We start from the raw sequence: 22,470 nt of genomic DNA on the forward strand, positions 1-22,470 counted from the left end.
ATCTGCCTGCATCAACAAGTACAAGCACACTCGCACAGGCTGCATGGAAACAGGCTTGCACATAAACAGGTACACACACACACACACACACACACACACACACACACACACACACACACAAATAAAGGCAGTTACATAAAGCATAGACATCATCCGGTTGTGAGGTTACGGGAACTAATCTGTCAGTTCATTAGATACAGATATATGAGAATGCGCGTGTGTGTGTGAGAGCGGGAGGTAAATACAAGGTGCATGCCAGATAAAGATAGATCCTGTAGCTGTCTGTTTCAGAGGAAGTAACTCTCAAAAAGGCGTGTTATCACACACACACACACACACACACACACACACACACACACACAGGTACGGTTCATGAAAAAACATCCGAACCGCCCGGTTCGCTTGTCTCTGTTCGGAGTGTGTGTGCGTCGCACGGTTCGTCAGTACACTGTTAACGTGCACTAACCACTTACTGCCGTAGTGCCCACTTTATACACCTATGTTAAAACACTTACTGGAAACGACGAGGGGGATGAGCGTGACGAACGCAACACATGGCAGCTGATTGGACGAACGCGTCACGTGGTTCTCGCTGCCCCCGAATTTCAAAACAGACTCTAATGGCGTCTCGTTCTGAATACGATCTCGTATTTTACGAAAATAGTTCACCGAAAAGTGTTTCTAAAAACATTTTAATCCAGAAATAGGCCATACAGTTGCTGAATCTGTCTGCTTTTTTGATTGACAAAGGTCAGTTTAAAAGATTTTCGTCAGATTTTGAGAGGTGCCGAGCCGACCGCTCCTCAGGTGGAGTGTGGAGTGCTGCAGGTCACGTCACATGCAGAAATGTCCAGTGGGAGAGATGAGGAAGGCTGCCTGGAGTTGGAGGATGCTCCAGCGTCGTATATAGTCTGGTGTGTGGGAACATTTTGGATTTCATGTTACCTATGATGACAGCGGAAATAAAACAATAGATAGAACTGCCACTGTATGCATGTATTGTGCAACATGCATTCAATATGCTAATTTTAGCTATATATCATATGCTGAAGTATATTTCTGGAGTGTTAAAGATTAAAAGAAAAAAATAACAAGAACCGTACAGAACCGAAAACCGTGACCCTAAAACCATGATACGCAAGCACGCACACACACACACACACACACACACACACACATGGGAGGCAACAAATGCTCCACAAAAAGAGTAGAGGAGAAAAGACGGAAAAAGGAGGAAGTGAAGGAGAGGTGGAGGAGAGGAGATGGAAAAGAGGACAGCAAAAAAGGATGGAGAGGAAAAAAGGTTTAATAGTGAAAGAGGAGAAGAAGAAAGCTGGAAAAGAAAAAAAGTAGTAAGTGAGTGGAGGAGGAGACGAGAGGAGTTTAGAGGTGATGATAGATAAAGGGGAATAGGAGAAATGAGGAGATTAAAGACAAGGAAGAAAGGAGAAGAAAAGTTAAGGACGAGAGAAGTAGGGTGGGGGGGGAGCGAAATGAAAGGAGATGAGAGGAGGACAGAGAAGAAAGAGAGGAAAAGGGAGAGGAGAGGAAAGAGAAGGCAGAAGGAGAGAGAAGAGGAAATTAGGAAGAGGCGAGATGAGGAGCAGCGAGAGAAGAGCAAGAGAAGGTGAGAGGAAACAAGGAGAAGAAATAGACAGAAAAGGTAAAGGAGAGGAGAGAAAAGAAGAGGTAAGGGAAGAAGAAGGGAAGAAAAGGGAGAAGAGAGAAGGACATTAGGAAGAGGACAGGTGATGACGAGGAGAGGTGAAAGAAGATGAGCAAAGAGAGGGAGGGAGTGGAGGAGAAAAGATAAAAGAAGAGGGAGAGAAGGAGAAGAGGAGAGGTGAGGTGACGAGACGAGAGAAGAGAAAAGCAGAGAAGATCGATGAGGAGAAACTAAAGGAAAAAAGAGAGGGCGGGAAAAGAGGAGAAGAGAATGCAAAGAAGAGTGGTGAGGAGTTGAGAGAACAAGAGACGAGAAAGGAACGGAAAGAGGAGAAAGGAACGGAAAGAGGAGAAGAGACTAGATAAGAAGTAGAGGAGAGAGCACAGGGAGATTTGGGTGAACTTGAGGTCAGTAGGTAAGTTTGGTTGGAGGAGCGATGGAGGGAGAGAGGGAGGAAGGGTAAAAGCAGTAGGACAAGAAGTGCAACAATAAGGGAGGACAGGGGGAGGAGGAGGAGGAGGAGGAGGAGAGGCAGATAAGACCGATGAAAATGGAAAAGAGAAGTGAAAGAAAAACAGAAAAGGGAGAGCATGGGCCTTCCAAAAAACGAGCCACACGAGCCAGCAGGTCCTCTTGGCGCACACACACACACACACACACACACACACACACACACCTGACCCCCAATTCACCCTAAACACACACACACACACACACACACACACACACACACACACAAACGGAGAGAAAACGGCAGGTCTCTCTCCTCACCTCTCGCTGAACTTCTCCCTCCGTCTCGCTCCCCCTCTCTCACCTCGCCATGACCTCACCCATGCTATCGCTCCTGTCTCTCTCACACTCTCACACACACACACACACACACACACACACACACACACACACACACACACACAAATTGCTTCCTCTTATTCTTCTTCTGGGGGGGGGGGGGGGAACGACGAGCAGAAAAACAAAGTGACGTGTTACCCTCACATTTCTTGTTTGTTTTCTCTCGTTTCTCCTCAGCTAATGGAGTTCTCTCTCCCTCCCTCCCTCCGTCTCTTCTTCTCCCCCCCGTTCCACCCCTCCCTCCCTTCTCCCTTTTCTCTCTCTCCCTTAAAATTCTATCTTCCTTCCACCATTTGGTGTTTTCATCCCTCTTTATTTTACCCTCATTTTATTTGTTCATTTTCTCATCTTCTCCATGTCAACTTCACGCCTTTTCATTTCTCAATCCTTCCTTTCTTTCTTCCCCTCGCTGCACTCCCCATACCTCTTGCTCTCCTCTTCTCTTCCTCCTCTATATCGCCCTCCTTTTTTTTTTTGTGCAAATTTCCTCTTTTCATCAACTTGACTCCTTTTTCATACGCCTCCATTTATCCCTCTTCTCCCTGTCCTACATCTCTTCCTCTCATTTTACCTCCTCTACCTCTATTTTATTTTCTTTCTTTCAACTTTTCCCCCCTCCGTTATGACTCTTGCTCTCCTTGTCTTCCCCCCCCCCCTCCTTCCCCCTTCTATCTCCTCAGCCCTTTAAACTTTGCACTCTCCTCATTCTGTCCATCAACTTTACTCCAGTTTCCATCCCTCCATCATCCTTTCCCCACTGTAATTTCATACTCCCTCCTATTCTCTCTTCTCCCTCTCCATGTCTTCCCTTTTTTATACCTCCTCCTTTCTCCCCCTCTATCCCGTTTTTCATTCTCTCTATTTCAACTTTATTCCTTCTTTAATAAGTCTCTCCCTTTCTATCTCTTGCTGCACTCCCCCTCCATCTTGCTCTCCTCTCTTTCCCTCTTTTATTTCTACTCTTCTCTCATCCTCTCCATGTCAACATGACTCCTTCCTCCCCTCTATCTCTATCTGAACTCCCCTCCCCTTCCTTCTCCTTTCTTTCTCCTTTTCGAGTCAACTTTACTCCCGCATCTTTCCATCTCTCCTTTCTTTCCCTCCCTCAGCATCTTGCTCTCCTGTCCTCCTCCCTCGCAGTGTTTAGTACTTAGACTTGTTAATGGTTATTCCGGCTGTGGGCAGGATTTATTTGTTTGGGACCGCCGGGGAATTGCCGTGTTCCCATTCCTAATGGACAAACGTTAGGGTCACCCAGAATTCATCATGTTTACACACACACACACACACACACACACACACACAGTGATTATGTAATGTTTCTGCTATGAAGCAAAGAAATTTGTTACCCAACACTGTAAAACCAGACCATTTATCTCTGCAGGAAAACGGTGGAAAATGTCATTTCATAATTTAGATTAAGTAACAATTTCAAACTCTCTTCACCTGCATACTTTCACACTTCTTTTGGTTACACTTTACTTGAAGGTATCTACATAAGAGTGACATGACACTGTCATGACACAGTCATGACACATGAACCCTAAGCCTAAGTCATGACAAAAACCGAATGACACTTAATGACAGAAGCTTCTCTTGTTTATAATGTTTATGACACGTTCATGACAGTGTCATGTCACTCTTATGTAGATACCTTCAAGTAAAGTGTAACCCTTCTTTTTACGCTCCATCATCATGTCTCCCTCCCTCCATTCACCCACTCTTCTCACAGCTGTCTGAGCTGTCCATCTCCTCCTAAATTTGACAGGCTCGGGGTCAAAGATCAGTAAAAGTAGGGAAAGTGGATTTGATTGTTATCAAGAAAAGCAGCCATTTAGGCAGCCGTGCACCTCTGCGGTCCATGCTTTCCAAAATCTACGTTCCTTCCTCCATCCATCAATCAATCATCCATCGATCTATCTATCTATCTATCTATGGCACTTTCCAGAGATCACTCCTTACTTTGTCCAGGCATGGTGGCACTACTGCTCATGAAAATCAGAACATTTCTTTATGCCAAACAAAGCTGTTGAAACACAGAACAGCCAAATCCAACGACGGAGCTGACAGAAAATATAAAGCTTTCCTGGCAGAGTCAACATGTCTCTCTTTGAAAGTGGGAAAAGTAAGTTTCAAAATTGACAAGCCATGCAGTTAATGTCTTGACCTCAACCTAGGATACTGGTACCATATGAAACTGGATAACCTAGGGAATCCATTGGTACCAACCACGTCATCATCGCTTGTCGGGAAGGGCTAAAGGCTAAATATTGCTCCAAATTTTGGACAATTTCTAGTGGTCAAAAATGGTTATATTTTGCACCAAATCTGTGTAACAAAATGGTATCAAATCCCAAAACTGCTGCAACAACTGAGATAAAAGAGCATGAGAATGACCATCATATTTTTTTAAAGCCCTTATGCACTCTAAACTTAAAAAAAAAAATGGAATAACAGCATAACCGAAACACAATGTTTATTACAGATTTATGACTAGAAAAGGTTCCCAGCGTTGAGAAGAGGTATACCACTTTTATGTGGCATGTGCGGTTGACCTGCTTTCTAACCCTAAAGATCCCCCATCCTAAAAAAAGACCAGTGGTGGAAGAAGTACTCAGATCCTTTACTTAAGTAAAAATACCAACACCATTCTGTAAGATTACTCTGCTACAAGTAAAAGTCCTGCATTGAAAATGTTACTTAAGTAAAAGTATTCAAGAATCATCAGGAAACTGTACTTAAAGTAATAAAAGTAAAAATACTCAATGTAGAAACAAATCCTCCCAGTTTAGAAAGTGTAACCAAACTTTAGAAAGTGTAGTATCCAAACAGTTGTGTGTTTAATGGTCTAATCATTTGTAGGCCGTTATATTGTTGGGTAGTTTAATTTATAATAAAACATTGTATTTTATAAACTACACATGTGTTTTGTGTCCAAAAATCCTAATTTGTAAAGTAACTAGTAACTAAAGTAAAGTAAAAAGTACAATATTTCTCTCTGAGATGTAGCGGAGTAGAAGTAGAAAGTGGCATGAAAAGACTCAAGTAAAGTGCAAGTACCTCAACATGTGTACTTAAGTACAGTGCTGGAGTAAATGTACTGTTGCAATGTTACATTCCACTACTGAAAAAAGACAAAAATGGGTCTACGGCAGGGGAGGGGCGGAGTGGACTCAGTGGAAGAAGTTAAGCGCCTATTGCTTCCAGAGCAGACATGCCACCTTCAAGAGGTCACCAAAAAAAACAGAGAAAGTGCTTCTGACCACCGCCACTGAAGAAAAGGTTTTGCTTTGACACCTGTCCACCATCAGTCATCTCTCCAATCAGAGTTCAAAGGTCACCACCAGCGCACAAAGACCTCAGTGTGACCATGGTCAATCTGCACTATGTTTAAGGTCAGAGAGAGAGAGAGAGAGGGAAAATAATTGTTCGGAGGAGGAACATAAGATGGAGCGTGTTGACACCTGTCCATCACAGTGGTCACCTCTGTCCTTCCCAGTTAAGATTTCACTAAAAGCAGAGAAAGTGGTTTGCAAAATGTACATGAAAGAAAACAGCAACACTTGTCTGTCATCTCTCAACTCCTCCCCTCCCTTCCTGATGCTATCTACATCTTTGTTTCTCCTTGCTTGCATCTTTCAGTCTGTGCCAGATATCCAGGGGTTGAAAGGTCACTTCTTCTTGATAAATTCCGACTAATTGATTATCAGAATTGATGTCACTCAACATACATTTCAGCACTAATACTTTTGTATAAAAATACTCATCACAAACAACCGATCCCACGTGAGAAAGCCCGGTTAGAAACAAGTGTGGTCCGTCTCATCTGCGATTTTACACTTAACCCCAAACTCAGCCCTTAACCCCTGAAAGCAAGAGGTCAAAGGTGAAATTCCGAGGTTATCCGGCGGACACGGACCGGCTATGGTGCTCACAACACCTGCCTCAACTTTTACTTTAGCTTCAACAAACAAACAAACAGTTACTTTCTCACACTTAGTGCTTTATCTTCAGGTTCTTTACTGTATTCTAACAACACTGTACGAGGCCCTCCATTAGTTCCCATAGCTACAACCCACAAACTTGTACCCTGCAGCTTGAACAGTATCACTCCATCTTGAACTATGAATGGAATGAAGTAGGCTTGGATGTTATCGCTTCGCAACAGGGAATTCACTTTTCTTTCTCACCGGAGGGCCAAAACATTAAATGAAAACCAAAAGCTTGTATCTTTATACATCTGCCTGCAGCCTCGTTTCATACGACCGCAGCACGCTGCTGCCAGTAACCACAATACAGCGCAAGCTCCACTGTTATCCCCCTTCAATGTGCATACTGTACTTTATTAATCCACAGTGGGTCCACCGCTCGTCACATGCAGGGTAATAAAATACAGCGAAGAAAAGTTACAATCATGATACTTTATCACTCCCTGTAGGGAAGTTATCGTTTGTGTTGCTCCCCCTCACAGAGAGGTCAAAGGTTGGCTACAGAACAGCACAGCCTGAGCCTGCTCAATGGCACTTCAGCAGGCTAGATGTCATACAGGAGCGTTCTGGATCTGTTATTTAGACATATAGATAGGTTAAAGGGATCTTTCGGATCTTTGAAGCGAGCAGGAGTACAGACAAAGGAGGTAAACAATGTACTGCTGTGGACGGGGGAAGCAGCTAAAAATATTTTGGACCCTAAAAAAATAAACCGATTATCAGTTTAAGTGTACTCTACATTTAGAATATTTTCACCGCTTTACCTTGCTGACAGACAGCCCTTTCCGGCGGGGAACTTTCACCTCATACCTGTCCTGTAACTTCCTGAAGAAGGCTGGACGCCGAAACACATTTAAGTGATGCTTTTAATCTTATTCTAGTTAGAATGTGCCAAATGTAAAGGCATTTTTTTTTTAAGATTATTTGGTAATACTTTACTTGAAGGTATCTACATAAGAGTGACATGACAGTGTCATGAACACATGACACTGTCATGACACATGAACCCTAACTCTAACTTGTCATGACAAAAACCGAATGACACTTAATGACAGAAGTGTTATGTCATAAACGTTTATGTTTATAATGTTTATGACACGTTCGTGACAGTGTAATGTCACTCTTATGTAGATACCTTCAAGTAAAGTGTTACCGATTATTTTTTGGGGGGTATTCCCCTTTATTTGATAGTGACAGTAGATAGACAGGAAAGGGGGAGAGGAGAGAGAGAGAGGGAGACAGAGAGAGAGAGAGAGAGAGAGAGAGAAAGAGAGAGAAAGAGAGAGAGAGGATGACATGCTGCAAAGGGCCGCAGGTCGGATTCGAACCCGGGCCGCTGCAAAGGACTCAGCCTACATGGGGCGCACACTCTACTGGGTGAGCTAGAGATCGCCCCTAAAGACGAGTTCCTTAGATTTCTTTCTTGATCCTCAGGGAACTGGAGCCGTTATCTCTGCTCTCTTCAAAGCCACCAGACTCCTTTGACAAAAACAGTGATTTTACCTCGCAGAACACGGGAGTTGCTGGTCTACTGCTGCCTTGATTGGTTAGTTTAGTTTGTGCTATTGTGTGACTTTGGCATTTTAAAGGGTTAGTTTGGATTCACCAAAGTCACACAATAACACAGCGCTGTACATGGTCATGGCCATCGGACAATACGTTTGGGTATGGGCATATCTGTAGCAGAAGCGTTAAAGTGAGATTGGTGCATCCCTAGTTACTTTTCACCGACACCATAAAGTCTCTGCGCACTGTATAAAAAAAGTCACCGAACACTATTTGAAAAGAGTGAATGAGAACCTGGCTCTAAAACTACGTAGTTACATCCTCTCTGAACTCTTAGCTACCTTACTTGCATAACTAACTTGTTCTCTTTCTTCTGCTTTGTCTCTTCCTTTCTCACTCTCTTCTAACCCATCTTTGTCACACATGCTCTTTTGTCTCTCACCTCCTTCCCTTCCCTTCCCTCCCCTCTCTCTCTCTTCCTCAGCAGTGACAGAAAAGTTGTGCGTCCCCTTAAAAAAAAGTGACAGGGCTGAAATGGAATGGAGAAAAACAAAACAAAATTGGGAATAGAGTGCCGGTGGTTCAACCAGGGGTCTGTGCTGTCAATTAGACACTACACAGATGGAGAGCGGGCGAGTGAGAGACATAGACGGACAGAGATGGATTGGGAGAGAGAGAGAGAGAGAGAATTAGAGGAGGTAAATGAGAGGGAAGAGAGAAAACTCAAAAAGAATGATTGGGGAAATATTACAGGACTGCAGGAGAAAAAAAGGGAAAGGAGGGAGTGAAGGAGGTCAGGCTGAGGGTAACTAGATGTTACGGAGGAGGAAGAACGAGTGAGTCAGGAACGGGGAGACGATAAACGAGTGCAGGCTGAAGTCAGAGGGGCCTGCTGGGAGCTGCTCTGTGCGCTGATAAAGCAAATAAAGACAGAATACTCCAAAACAAACAGGGCAAGAAAAACAGCTCTGCTCGGAGCTCAATTTAAATCCAAGCACTTTTTAAGAAAAGGTCAATTTGGCTTCGGCCACTTTTTTTTAAGTCAATTTGGGTCCAGACACTTTTTAGAGGTTAATTCTGGGCCGGGAGTTCATTTTGGGTTCATCCACTTTTCAGACTTCACTTTGGTAAAAGCTTTAACCGCTATGGTCTGATTTTGATTACATTCCTTTGCAAAAAAAAGGCAAATTAGATTAAATCTTTTTTGTGTCATTATTTTGGATCAAACAACATTTTTTTATGTGCATTCAATTACTTTTTAACTTAATTTAGGTCAACGTTTTCTGGGCACTTTTTAAATGTCAATAAAGACTCAACCACTGATTTAAGAACTCAAATCCGCCCCTCCCAACATTTGCTGAAAAAGACGAGAAATGAACAATCAATCAACAAAAGGACTGTTTTTACCTCCGACAAGGAAGTTAATGTTTTCTGTTCTGTCTGTCAGCAGGATTACGGAGAAACTACCGGCCAGAATTTCATGAAACTTGGTGGAAGGGTGTAGAATGGAGTGGATCCGAATCACAGGGCAGATACACACATCATTTTTCACTTTCGGTAACTTTTGGCAAAGATCTGCGCTATCAAGGGGGTAAGAGAGCATCTGGAAAGCGTACCCCCTATGGGGAGATTCTGAGGCTAACAAGCCATCACCTTCTGCTAGCATTCCATTGACTCCCATTCATTTTTGGCGTCACTTTGACAGCGAATAACTTTACATCTGAAGTGTTTAAAGTCTCTATTTGTCCATTGTTTATTTCTAAAGAAACACGACAATGTATAAAAGGCTCCATTACCTTGTATCTCACGTTATAGCCCCCCCATGGTTAGGGCTAACGATTGGGGCTAACGATTGTGTCATAACTACCCGACTTTTTGTCGCACAGTAGATAAATTACCGTCTAGTCAGGAGAAGCTCGCAGGCAATTGGGGAATACAGTCAAGGGAGAAGCCCATAGAGAGTCCATGAACAAAATATTTAAGCAACGTTTTGTTCCTGCTCCTACGCTCATGGACAGCTCCTACTCACGCTCTCCGTCTCTGCAAGATTGGGAATGATTGAGATTTCTCTTGGCACAGCTACCAGAAGACTTACAACTTTCAGACAGGTTGCTCACATCACATCTACGTCGTCAAGCTCAGTTTGAGGCTGTGCAGCAACGCTCAGCCATCACCGGAAAAGTGCTTCTAATTGACTTCGCTGGTCTCCATCGAAGTCTATGGCGTCGCTGTGTCCATTTCTTTTACCGTCTATGTGCACTATGCGAGTGCCCTTCTAGTTTTTTACAATTGCTTAGCTTTAAAAGGGCCACAAGCCAAAAAAAGGTTGGTTGAATCTCAGATACGCACACATTAAAGAACCAGCGTGTAGGATTTAGTGGCAACTAGCAGTGAGGTCGCAGATGGTAACCAACTGAATACCCCTTCTTTTCCAAGCATGTAGGAGAACCTACAGTGGCCTTCAGGTAACGTAAAAACGCAAAAGGCCCTCTCTACAGTCAGTGTTTGGTTTGTGCGTTCTGGGCTACTGTAAAAACATGGTGTTGCAACACGTAGATGCAGATATGAAGGGCTCACTTGAACGAACACACAACAATTCTTCATTTTAAGTAATTACAAAGGAATTAAAAATTATGAATTTTATATTCCATTTGTGCCAATAGATCCCCCTAAATACCCAACACCGCTACTGCTCCTTTAAGTAAAAATCCAAATACATCTGTGGCCCCAAACTGCGCTTCAAATAATTATTTATCCACTGCAGGCTAAAAATCTAATTTGCAGCCACAGAAAAATGAGACACTGAAGTTTTTCACAACATTTTCACTTCAGCTTGAAATGAAACACATCTCTCACTCTCTCTCCGTCTCCTCCACAACCCCAAAACAGGAAACAGTTGAAAGGTGAGAGCTGTTTAAGAGTCTCAGCTTTTTTGGTTTGACCATGGAATGACCGCAAAGTCACTCACTCACTCACTCTCACACACACACACACACACACACACAGGAAGGGGTGTAGATGCAGGTCGTATCGGGGAGACTGACGGAGAGGTCAAGACTGATAACAGAACAATGACCTGACCCCGGTCACTGCACGGTCACTGTATATGTGTGTGTGTGTGTGTGTGTGTGTGTGTGTGTGTGTGTGTTGTGTAAAAGTATGTATGACTGACGGTCATTATTTTGTATGACAGAAGACGTGATGCATGTCTGAGAGAGGAAGATGTGTTCGTCTGTTTGATTACATGAGTCAAAGATATTTATGAATGTGTGTGAGAGATCAATGTGCGAGAGTGACTTTGAACTACCTTGACCCCCACCCCCGCCAATTCCTGACCACTACTTGACCATTGGTCGGAAATAGCGAACCGCCGCTCCCTATCCCGTCCAATCAGGTCGCTGAATGGTCATGTTGCCGTGACCACTGCCTGACCTGCTGTCACGCCGATAAGGCCGGCCACAGACAGGACAGGAAGTTGAGACAGGGGCCGAGAAACACAAACACACACACACACACACACACACACACACACCTCTCCCACACAAGTAATAGCTTGAACTGATAAATCCGCAGATATGGACGCGCTCATTTTTTGCAGCGACTTTATTTTGTTGCTGTGTTATCTTGAGAACAGCAGGATCACTGACCGCTTTATTACACTAGACACAGACCCTGCTGTGCATGTGAAGCGGACAGGTGTGTGTGTGTGTGTGTGTGTGTGTGTGTGTGTGTGTGTGTGTGTGTATAGGTATCCGACAAACAGTATTTGTGGAAGAATGTGCATGTGTGATCAGATAAGATGTTTTGGGGGTCAGACGGTGAGTTCTCACCCCTCCCTGGCACCAATACTTATCCCACTGACCTTACACTGCACCCATTTTAAGTTGTGTATGTGTGTGTGTGTGTGTGTGTGTGTGTGTGTGTGTGTGTGTGTGTGTCTGTGTGCATAAACCCTCGTTTTGTGCTCTGTCTGTTTGACGGAGACATCAGCCTCCGTGACGCCTAGTAATCACACTTTAAGGGGAAGAGGAAGAAGTAGAAATTAGAGGAAGAGGAGAGAGATGAGAATATAGGAGAGGCAGATGGGGGGGGTGAGGGGGCAGACTAAAGCTTAGACATGAAGTACAATTCATAAAAGAAATATTCTACACCAAGATATAAAAGAAAGTCAAGGGCAAGTCAACCTTTTCTTTTCCTCTCTACTACATGTACATGTACTATTATTATTATTATTATTATTATTATTATTATAGCCACTTTAAATGAAGGGAATCAACAGCTCATTTGCATTTTCTCCCCATTTTCTTTTACTTTTGAGGACACAAATTTGGTGATAAATTGGCTTTTTTTCTCCTTTCTATCTTCATTCTTATTTGATATGCATTTGTGTGCACATACTGTGCTGTTATGAAGTATATGAAACCACTGAAAGATATTGTTTCTACCGTTTTTGTTAGGATCACCATGTGCACACAAAACGGTACTATCCAGTGCAACATTAATCAGAGCACTCCATGATTTGTTACATCACGAAGGAGTTAACTACAACACCGGCGACAGTTTCAAGTTACTATTTTACAATAAAAAGGTCGCCAAGTAGAGTTTGAACTCTATTAGGTCACACGGGAAACATGAGGAGAGAAATAGGCCGACGGGACACAGTAAGAATCCTTGGCCAGATCTGAAGCCGGGACGTCGCCGCGGTTGCATAGTTACATGGTACGTCTCTCAGACTGCTCGGCCACCGGGATGCTTCACGCACCAACATTTCTATGAGTGTGTTTGTGGAGGGCGGACAAAAGCAAAGTTTTTAGAGCAGTTTTGTGTTTCTACGCCCCGAAAGTTAGTGCGCACGAGTGTCCACGAAAAGCAAACCAAAAAGCGTTTCTGCGAAGTGTTTGCATCCGTGTTTATGTGCGTGTCCAACCGTTGTTTGTGTGTGTGTGTCTCTCTCTCTCTCTCTCCCGCTCTTCCAATAGATCGGCGGGCGAGCATTTAGATGTCTGTCTGCTGCTCATCCTCCCATTTGCCCTCTTTCTTCTCCGCTCATCCCGCTCTTTCACCCCGCTCTACTTCTCTATTCATCCCCCCTTCTGTGACCGGTCAAACGGATGAAGGGAAGTGTCAGCCTCCCGAGGAGAAAGAGAGTGAGGGAGGGAGGGAGAGACATGGGAGGGAGAGAGAGACCACCCTGTACGTCCATTTTACCCGCCGTATCACTTTCACCTGACTGCACTCTTTCACTCGCTATCCCTCGCTTTTTTGCTCCGCTCCGTCAACATTTTCACACATTCATGTCTTGTTTTTCTCGCTCTCTGGCCAGAACGCTTTCTCTTTTTTTGGTTTCCATCTCCTCCTGTCATCTTCCTTTCGATCGCGCCCTAGTGTTGCCTATTAACTTTTCTCCCTCATTTTACGCCGCTCTGTTCAGATTTTGCACTTCGGCCATCTCCGTCTTTCCTCCCCTACATTTATCTGCTTTCCGTACACCTCTGCACTCGTCTCTGTCCTCTCTTTCCCATCTGTCTGAGTCTGGCTGCTGACTAGGGTTGGGCATCGTTTTGATTCTAACAATCCTGATTCCAAATTCCGATTATTCCTTTCGCTTCCGTTTGTTATCGATTCTGATTCTTTGAGGGGTGGAGTGTAAATGGGTCACATGCTTATTTCACAGATAAGAGTAAAGTTTTGCCTTGTCCAGTGGTGATTTAAGGTTTATCGGGCTTTTTCAGCGTAAAATAAAGCCAGACTTTAGAGCGCCGCGTACTGTGCTCCACGGCTGCAACACAACACGCGCCTGGAAGTACGGTGTACGCGCCAAAAACCAAAACTTTGCGCGTGTTAAATTTGGAACAGATGATCGGATTCAAAACCAAACTTCCAAATGATTCCAATGAGAAAAAAGATTCCATTGGAATCGTAAATTTCTGGTCTAGCGTACACGCTGGCCTCCGATCGACCCTGACACACGTACGTACAAGTTCATCCCTGTCTTGTCAGCAGTCCTTTTCCTGAACCTGACCTGTGACACAAAAACACCCACGCGCTGCAGCTGTCCCTCTGTGACCACAGTCCTCAGGAATGCGACGGTAGCAGATTTTTCTGTCTCCCTCCATCTCTCTGACCTCGTCCATCTCTTCCTGTGCTGTCTACTGTCCCTATTTCACTCCTTTTTCCCCCCCTCAAAACTTTTTTTCTCTATTTCCCCCACGCTTTCTAACTTCCCTATCCCCTCCCTTTACATCTCCACATCCCTCCACGTGTAATTTGTAATTTATTTAATTTGAACAGGGACAGTGCACAAAAAACATTAATAGATGTCTTGTGCCAGGTTGTCGCAAATTGCTAGTTTCCGCCCGTAGTCCCTGGGGCAAGTAGATGGCGCAATAAAAAACAAAGTATTTACAGTATACAATACAGATACATAAAGTAGGGATGCACCGATCAGACTTTTTCAGTAGCGATGCCTGGGCTTTGTGTATCTGTCGATACCTGATACCGATCCGATACCGTTGTTGAATTAATAATACACTGTATACCTTCCACCTTATACCTTCCTTCCACCATGTGGAAGAGACTAAAGGCACCAGACTTTCCTAACTAAACATTACTTTCCTAACTACGACAAAATAACAGATGTAATGTATTAAATTCTTATTTATTTGTACACTCAACTCTTCCAGCATGCGACACATGTGCAACAGAGGGGAAAAAAAACTAACAAAACTGGAACTGGACTGTTAATTTTTCCGATCCCTGATCCAGCTATTTTGTCAATATCGGGACCGATATCCGATCTTAATATCGGATTGGTGCACCCCTAATATAAAGTCATAAAAATCTACAGACATTATTGTCCCCCTATCCCACCCCATAAACACACAGTAATTTAGCACATCAATTCACTGGTGGGAGCAAGTCTGCTTTGTTAACAACCAATGCTTTGCTAAGCGTGAGAATGAGTGCAAGTTAGTGCACGAAATGAGCTCTGTAGGAAGAGTATTCCACTGATTTATAGCCACAAAGGAGTGGGTGAACATTTCAGGTCAACTTGGCTGAAGACAAACTCTGGATCAAACCTCGGGGAAATAAATCAACGCTGACAGACTACAAGCTTAGCAGGAGCTGAAATTAAACTCCCATTCATCCTAATTTCAAGACAGAAACTAACTTTTGGCAGGTAGACGGAGGAGAATTACAGCAATATATTGCAAACTTGATATCATCGACTTTAAGTCAACTGCTTAATAAAGAACGTGCGCGTAAACAAAGAGTATCATTTTCTTTCAGTGGGAGTCAACTGAAAGGAAGCGAGACGCGTTAAGTAGCATGTGCACTCAAGTCGGGAACAATGAAGCAACAAACAAACTCTGACAGAATCAAGTGAAGGCTTCCTGTTACGGTGACGGATGACCGTTGCTCTGCACAAGTTGTTTTTCCTACTGTACAAGAATAAGAAAGCTTGTTCTGAAAGAGGAAACGTGGCCTCATGTCTGCCTCTTTGGTTGGCTTATTTAGTAAATGCTGCAGTTTTCACACTTCAGAACTTATCCGTGAGGCTTTTCCTAGCCGAGTGAAAAGAACGTTATGGACAATTGCGACTTTGGTTGTAATTATCGTTGCACATATCATCCTGTACCCAATTTGATAACATATTGTAAAATATCACAATTTATACTGAAAAAATTGTCACATTACCGAGGAATAGAGCTGGGCAATATATCGATATTATATCGATATCGTGATATGAGACTAGATATCGTCTTAGATTTTGGATATTGTAATATGGCATAAGTGTTGTCTTTTCCTGGTTTTAAAGGCTGCATTACAGTAAAGTGATGTCATTTTCTGAACTTACCAGACTGTTGTAACTGTTCTATTATTTGCCTTTACCCACTTAGTCATTATATCCACATTACTGATGATTATCAAAAATCTCATTGTGTAAATATTTTGTGAAAGCACCAATAGTCAACACTACAATATCGTTGCGGTATCGATATTGAGGTATTTGGTCAAAAATATTGTGATATTTGATTTTCTCCATATCACCCAGCCCTACCGAGGAACGGAGTCAAAGATATCCCGTTTGATTTTGTCAGTATCTCTGTATTAACAGAGAAACGTTTATTGTTTCTCAAACTAACTAACTAACTCAAATGCATATTTATGCACTTTTATCAGAATGAGAAAAGGATTTATAAGTACGTAGCACTTTTGCTTTTTTGGTGCATACATAAACCTATAAACATGAATATGAAATAAACAATAAATAAAGAAACAAGCATACATATAACTATTTAACATTAAGAAAAAATAAGATGTATTGTAGAGTTATGCACTTGTTGCACAATTTAAATGTAGGTAGAGGGTTTTATAATTTATGACTTGTACTCTATTTTTTCCTTGACTTGAATACCTACCCGTTAAATAGATACCGGGAGCTTTTCTAGGCTGCAAATGACCTCTTTGCGCACTCACTGCACACCGCATTAACTACAATAGTATATATGGACTTATGACTATGGCTCGCTCTTTCTTCCATTGATACTCAAACTTGCTAGTGATACAAGTTTTAAGAAAGTTAAATGATATTATGTATGGAAAAATGGACATTTCATACATACTTTACGTTTTCCCTAAAATATGACTCCATACTGTCCTCATCTTCCTTCTCTTTTTTCCCCAACCATCTTTCCTCTGTCCCTTCCCTCTCGCTGCTGCTCGTTAGTCTGGGTTACGAGGAGGTGAGATGGAGGTTTGCTCTCCCACTGGGCCTCATCTCATCCCTTAGCCTGTCTATTTCCTCCACACACACGGGGAGAATCTGCTATCCTGTCACTGGATAATCGCTATTGGCTACGCCCGGTCAACACACACACACACACACACACACACACACACACACACACACACACACACACACACACACACACACACACACACACACACACACACACACACACACACAGGAGTCAGGATAAGGGGAGCAGTTGTCATGCTGTGACATGTTGCTTTTGGAGAGGGAAGCCTTATGAGGTAATAGTTGGGACACACACACAGACGTCAGACAGAGGGCAGGCAGCTCTGAAAGCTAAAGTGAGTGTCTGTGTGTGTGTGTGTGTGTTTTGACCAATGAAATCCAGTTAGTGTAGGACAGGTGAGTGAATAGGAATATAAGACAAAAACAGATGACAAAATGGAGAAAATCAAGGAATTACAAGGGAGGAGACCAAGTAAAAGACAAAAAAGAGAGGATGAAGTAGACATAAGAAACAGAGAAGAAAGTGGGAATCTGAAACAGTTGAGAGGAGAGAAAACTGGGGAGAGGAAGAAATTGAAAAGAGGAGGAAAAGTGTGGAGAGGGAAGAAATATAAATAATGGAAATGAAATGGGGAGAAGAGAAGAGCATGGTGACAGAAACAGAAGAACCAAAAGAGTTAAAGTTCAAAAAACCCGAGACTTTGAGAAAATAAAAAGACGTAAGAAAGACAAAAGGCGGGTGGAGGGGAGAAGAGATGACATGATGAATGGATGGAATTTGACTGTCTGTGGTCAACCAAAGGAATAAACCCGGCACCAATCAATGACAAAAGACACACACACACACACACACACACACACACACACACACAACTGGGCTGAAGGTGGAAGAATGCATGCCTGGCGTATGAACGAGTAGAGAAGGGGATGAGTGGAACTCTACTGTTGCAAACGTTTTTCTGGGGGAACGCCACACCGCAACACACACACACACACACACACACGTACGTACAGAGACACACACACATACATACAGAGACACACACACAAACACGTACAGACAGACACACACACACACACACACACACACACACACGCACTTACAGAGACAGACGAGGGCCAGCCAAAGGTTTGAAGTAACCACAAACTTCTGAATGTTCTAAATATAGGAGGATTGATAGGATCTGTGGAAAAGGGCAGCCTGGGGAGTGCACACACACACACACACACACACACACACACACACACACAAAATCAGCCTCCTACGCTCACTAAATTATTTAGCAATTGTGGAGAATGGGAAAAAGCTGCTGACAGCTCAGATAAGCTTGTTACAGTGAATCAGCCTTTTTCTAGACAGTTTGAAATACTTTGACCTAAAAGTGAAAAATCTGGTTCCTGTGCACGTGCGTGTGTGTGTGTGTGTGTGTGTGTGTGTGTGTGTGTGTGTGTGTGTGTGTGTGTGTGTGTGTGTGTGTGTGTGCGTGCGTGCGTGCGTGTGTTGATGCTTTTTAGTCTGATCCAGGAGGAAGGTTCAACTGATCCTGGGTCATGTGCGTTATATTTGATCCCTCCATGCAGTTACATCTAGAGAGTCCATGTAGATAATGCTGCATTCATGTGGTGTTGGAATAATCGACCCAACTGGGAAAGTGCACGTGAACGCCTCCTCAAGTCGGAAACAATAATTCGGAAAATAGGCAAAACTATTGGCCCACGACTTGCCAAGATGACGTCACGTGTTGCATATGAATTGTTCGCACACATGTTATTTGTATTACGGTATTAGGTTGCTGTCCACGTAGAGTGACATAGATAAGTTAGAAAAGTTATTGATCAGCATCGACCCTGACAACACGTCATGTAAAACAATATTTTAGTAGTGTCAGGGAATGTGACTGGTGCAGCCACAAGTCTGGGACAAAATGGGCTTTTGATAATCAATTGATTGTTTAAGTCTTTGATGAAGAAAAAATGCCACACACTCTCTCAATCCAGTATAAATGAATATATTATAAATGTAATATCTTTGGGTTTTTTGAACTGTTGGTTAGACAACCCAAGTCATTTAAAGACGTCATTCTGGCCTCTGAGAAATTGTGATGTGATGGATTGTGATGGACATGTCATAGTCTAAACTTTGATGGATCATATTTTGAATATTTAATAGTTTAACTGGTAATGAAAATAGTCATTACTTGGACTCCTACTTCGGTCCTATTTCCCTAGTGGGATTAATAAAGTTCTTTTGAATTTAAGCAATGTGTCTGCAGCACCGAATATTGAAAACAATTGACACTGATTCTTAATCTTGTCATCTCATTCTTTCATAAGATATTTCTGGTTTAAAAAACAGAATTTTACTCATTTATATGTTATATGTTTTGCCATGTTTTGTTTGTCCGAAAACATGTTTGCATTCCTCAAAGCTCTCGATAAAAGTATTGATTTTGGCATCTGTGTCAAAACTCAGGTAATTTCAGAATTCTCGATACGGTACTAAACCTTAATGGTATTACAGTATGTAACAATGAGCCTGAAAAACCTTTAACCTTTAATTTAATTCTCAATTCCATATTTTGCACATACTGCGTTTTTCAAACTGCTCAGAGACAAAACTATGTGATCATCTCACTCAGTGTGCTCTGTGTGTCCATCTAAATATCTAAGTGTGTGTGTGTGTGTGTGTCTGTGTGTGTCCTGGGGGAACTCCCGTCTCGGCTCTGTCCCAGGACCCCGGAACCTTCCAGAACACCGGGACCCGACCACAGAACAAACGGCCCCGTCAGCGTGATTTATCGGCCATTCACCATCAGGTCAAAAACACAGACACACACACACACACACACACACACACACACACACACACACACACACACACACATATATGAAAGCATGTCGATGCACACAAGAAAAAGTTACCTGAAAGAATGTGGACACAAAAAGATGCGCTTAGGCAGATGTGCGCACAGAAATGACGCATGAAAGCGCGTATGGAGGTGGGAGGAATGTGCTCCTTTTGATATGATAAGAATGGTTACAAAAAACAATGGCCCGAAAGAGAAAGAAATAAAAGAGCGGAGGAGCTGAATAACTCCAAAAGGAGCGATGAGGAGTCAACGGATTCTGATCAGCAAAAGAAAGACGAAAGGGGAGGGAAAGAGAAAGGGGAAGGGGAAGAGAAGGAGAGGATGGAGACGAGGAAGAGGAGGATGGAGCGGGCAGTGGGAGCAAAGGAGGGAAAAGGGGGGGGGGGGGGGGGGGTTGAAGTAAACATCGATGCTGGATGAATGCAATTTTTTTCTTTTCTCCTTCTCCCCATCTTTCCCCCTTCCTTCTCCTCCTCCGAGCGAGAGAACAAGAGGCACTACATCATCCCGACAGGCGGAGAAAGAGAAGAGAGGGAGAGAGAAAGAGGGATTGTGACGGAGGGATAAAGGGCTATCCGTCTCTGTCTGTCACCTCATTCATCGTCCCCTGCTCCGTCCTGCCGGCCCATCCGTCATCCGCTGTCACACACACACACACACACAGAAAAATACACACTTTCCACCCACTTTCACACACTCGACAACAACTACGACAAACACACACACACACACATCAAAGACGGGCAGGCAGACACACAAACTTTGACTCACTCTCCGCCCTGTTTCACACATTCACTGTGATGACACACAAACGGACACACACTCTACGCTCAGTTTCACACACTCAAACACACACACACACACACACACACACTTTCACAGTAACGATGACACACACACACACAAACTTTCACTCGGGCTCTCCGCCCTGCTTCACACATTCAACAACGATGACGGACACACTAACACACACACACCCGACAAAAAAACATTCTGCGACAGCAAACAAGTTTCGCTCACACGCGCTTTCATGCACGTACGCACTTCCCTGCCAAACACTTTTTTTTTCTTTTCGTAAAGTCGAAATACGGCACACTAAAAGCGCACACACACACACACAGACACACACACACACACACACACACTCCGCCCAACATCCTGTATTCTCCAGAACACAGCAGAGACGTCCAGTTCTGTCCCTCCTCTGACTGGTTCTGGTCTGTTTTTTCCCAGGACCCCGAAACAAGACGCTCCAGCACACAGCCGGGCCACTTCCTGCACTAAGCTGTTTCTCAATATCAGGTCTGAGGACCCGGGGTCGGCCACCGGGGAAACTGGTAAAGTGGTCCTCTGCTGGTGTCGAGATTTACAGCACATTTTCACCTGATGGAGGACAATCTGACAAGTGTTTTACATCGGGCTGTCCTCCACCAAGGAAAATCTTAGTCACATAACACTCGTGATTTTGTCCTTTTATCAATCAGTTGATGTCATTGACAGAACTGCAAAACTGAGTTTCTCCACAAAGAATCGTGCAAAAGCACTTTGCAAGAGATGTGCTCTTACGTTGCTTGGAAATAAGTCATTCAGCATGAAAAAGCTTTAAAAAAAAGGACTAATTGACTAAAGAAATATGAGTCGCCCAAGCAAACGACCGATTATAGTTGACTAATCGACTAGGAGGGGGCAGCCCTAGTTTCACAAGACACCAAATATAAAAAAATGGTTGTGAAAGCCAACATCAAAGTGTTTTAATTAATCACAAGTCACCATAGATAATGGACTAGAGGAAAAGAAATGTCTCTAGAGCAGGAGTCTTCAACGGTTTTTAGGCCAAGGACCCCTTAGCTGAAAGAGAGACGGAGCAGGGACCCCTTACTGTATAAGTTTAAGTTGCATATTAACCCTTGTGTTGTCTTCCCTTTGACCATGAACTAGTTGTCCATCCAGGTCAAAAGTGGAATTGAATTTCTGGTGCTTTTTTCAGCATTTTAGGCTCTTTCTTTATGCTTTTGTCACTTTTTTCAACGTTTTGTTTTGAATGCATGGTCAATAAACCTAATTTATATGACATTATACCTCATTTTTGAGTTACAAAGGAAGAAATTATGAATTATTTTGACTAATAGTTAAGATCAAAAGGATGTTGAGTGGATCACAGACTGGTTTATGTCAAAGTTTAGTCACGATACGGTTTTAAAACCGTTTAAACGTGTTTTTCAAATGTTATAAAAAAATTGAATAAAACACCCAAAGTTCAATGAAAGTAATCATTCATTTTACCTGCAAAGTACATCCATGCATCCATGTTATATTTGGGCATTTTGGGTCAAAGAAACCCATATTTCTGATATAAAATAACTTTAAAAATGAGTCCAATTTGACCCGAGGACAACACAAGGGTTAAACTGGACTTACAATAACATGAAGGGTGGCCTAAACCCTTTACACAGTCCTTTTTTTTTTTTTTTTTTCTTTAATAAATGGTGCATACAATACCAAGCTGTTTTTAAAATAAAAATTGTCGCCATGTTTTAATGTTAAAATTTGGCACAGTGAATCCTTAAGCTTAACTGTATCTGTGGGTGGCTTACCTTATGGCTATCTCAGCTGTAGGCCAGTACACCTATCATAAATGTTGTGTACATTGGACTCATGTTAATGTATATTTTCAGACGTATTTTTGGAATCCATCGAACATTAATTTGCCCCCCCCCCTGCAGCAGCTCTAAGGACCCCCTGTTGAAGATCTCTGCTCTAGACGTGGCTGCTAATAGAGAACAAAGGTCACAGCAGTGTTTCCCATCAATTACCTAGACTGGTGGT

At 43.0% G+C, this 22,470-nt stretch overlaps 1 protein-coding gene across 5 annotated transcripts in view; it reads right to left on the bottom strand.

Annotated features, from left to right (window-relative positions):
* Window positions 1–22,470, bottom strand: part of exoc6b (exocyst complex component 6B) — a 133,906-nt gene that overhangs the window by 9,976 nt on the left and 101,460 nt on the right. The window lies entirely within an intron of this gene.

The sequence above is a fragment of the Sander lucioperca genome, chromosome 17 (genome assembly GCF_008315115.2).
Source record: "Sander lucioperca isolate FBNREF2018 chromosome 17, SLUC_FBN_1.2, whole genome shotgun sequence".
In the NCBI taxonomy this organism is placed as follows: domain Eukaryota; kingdom Metazoa; phylum Chordata; class Actinopteri; order Perciformes; family Percidae; genus Sander; species Sander lucioperca.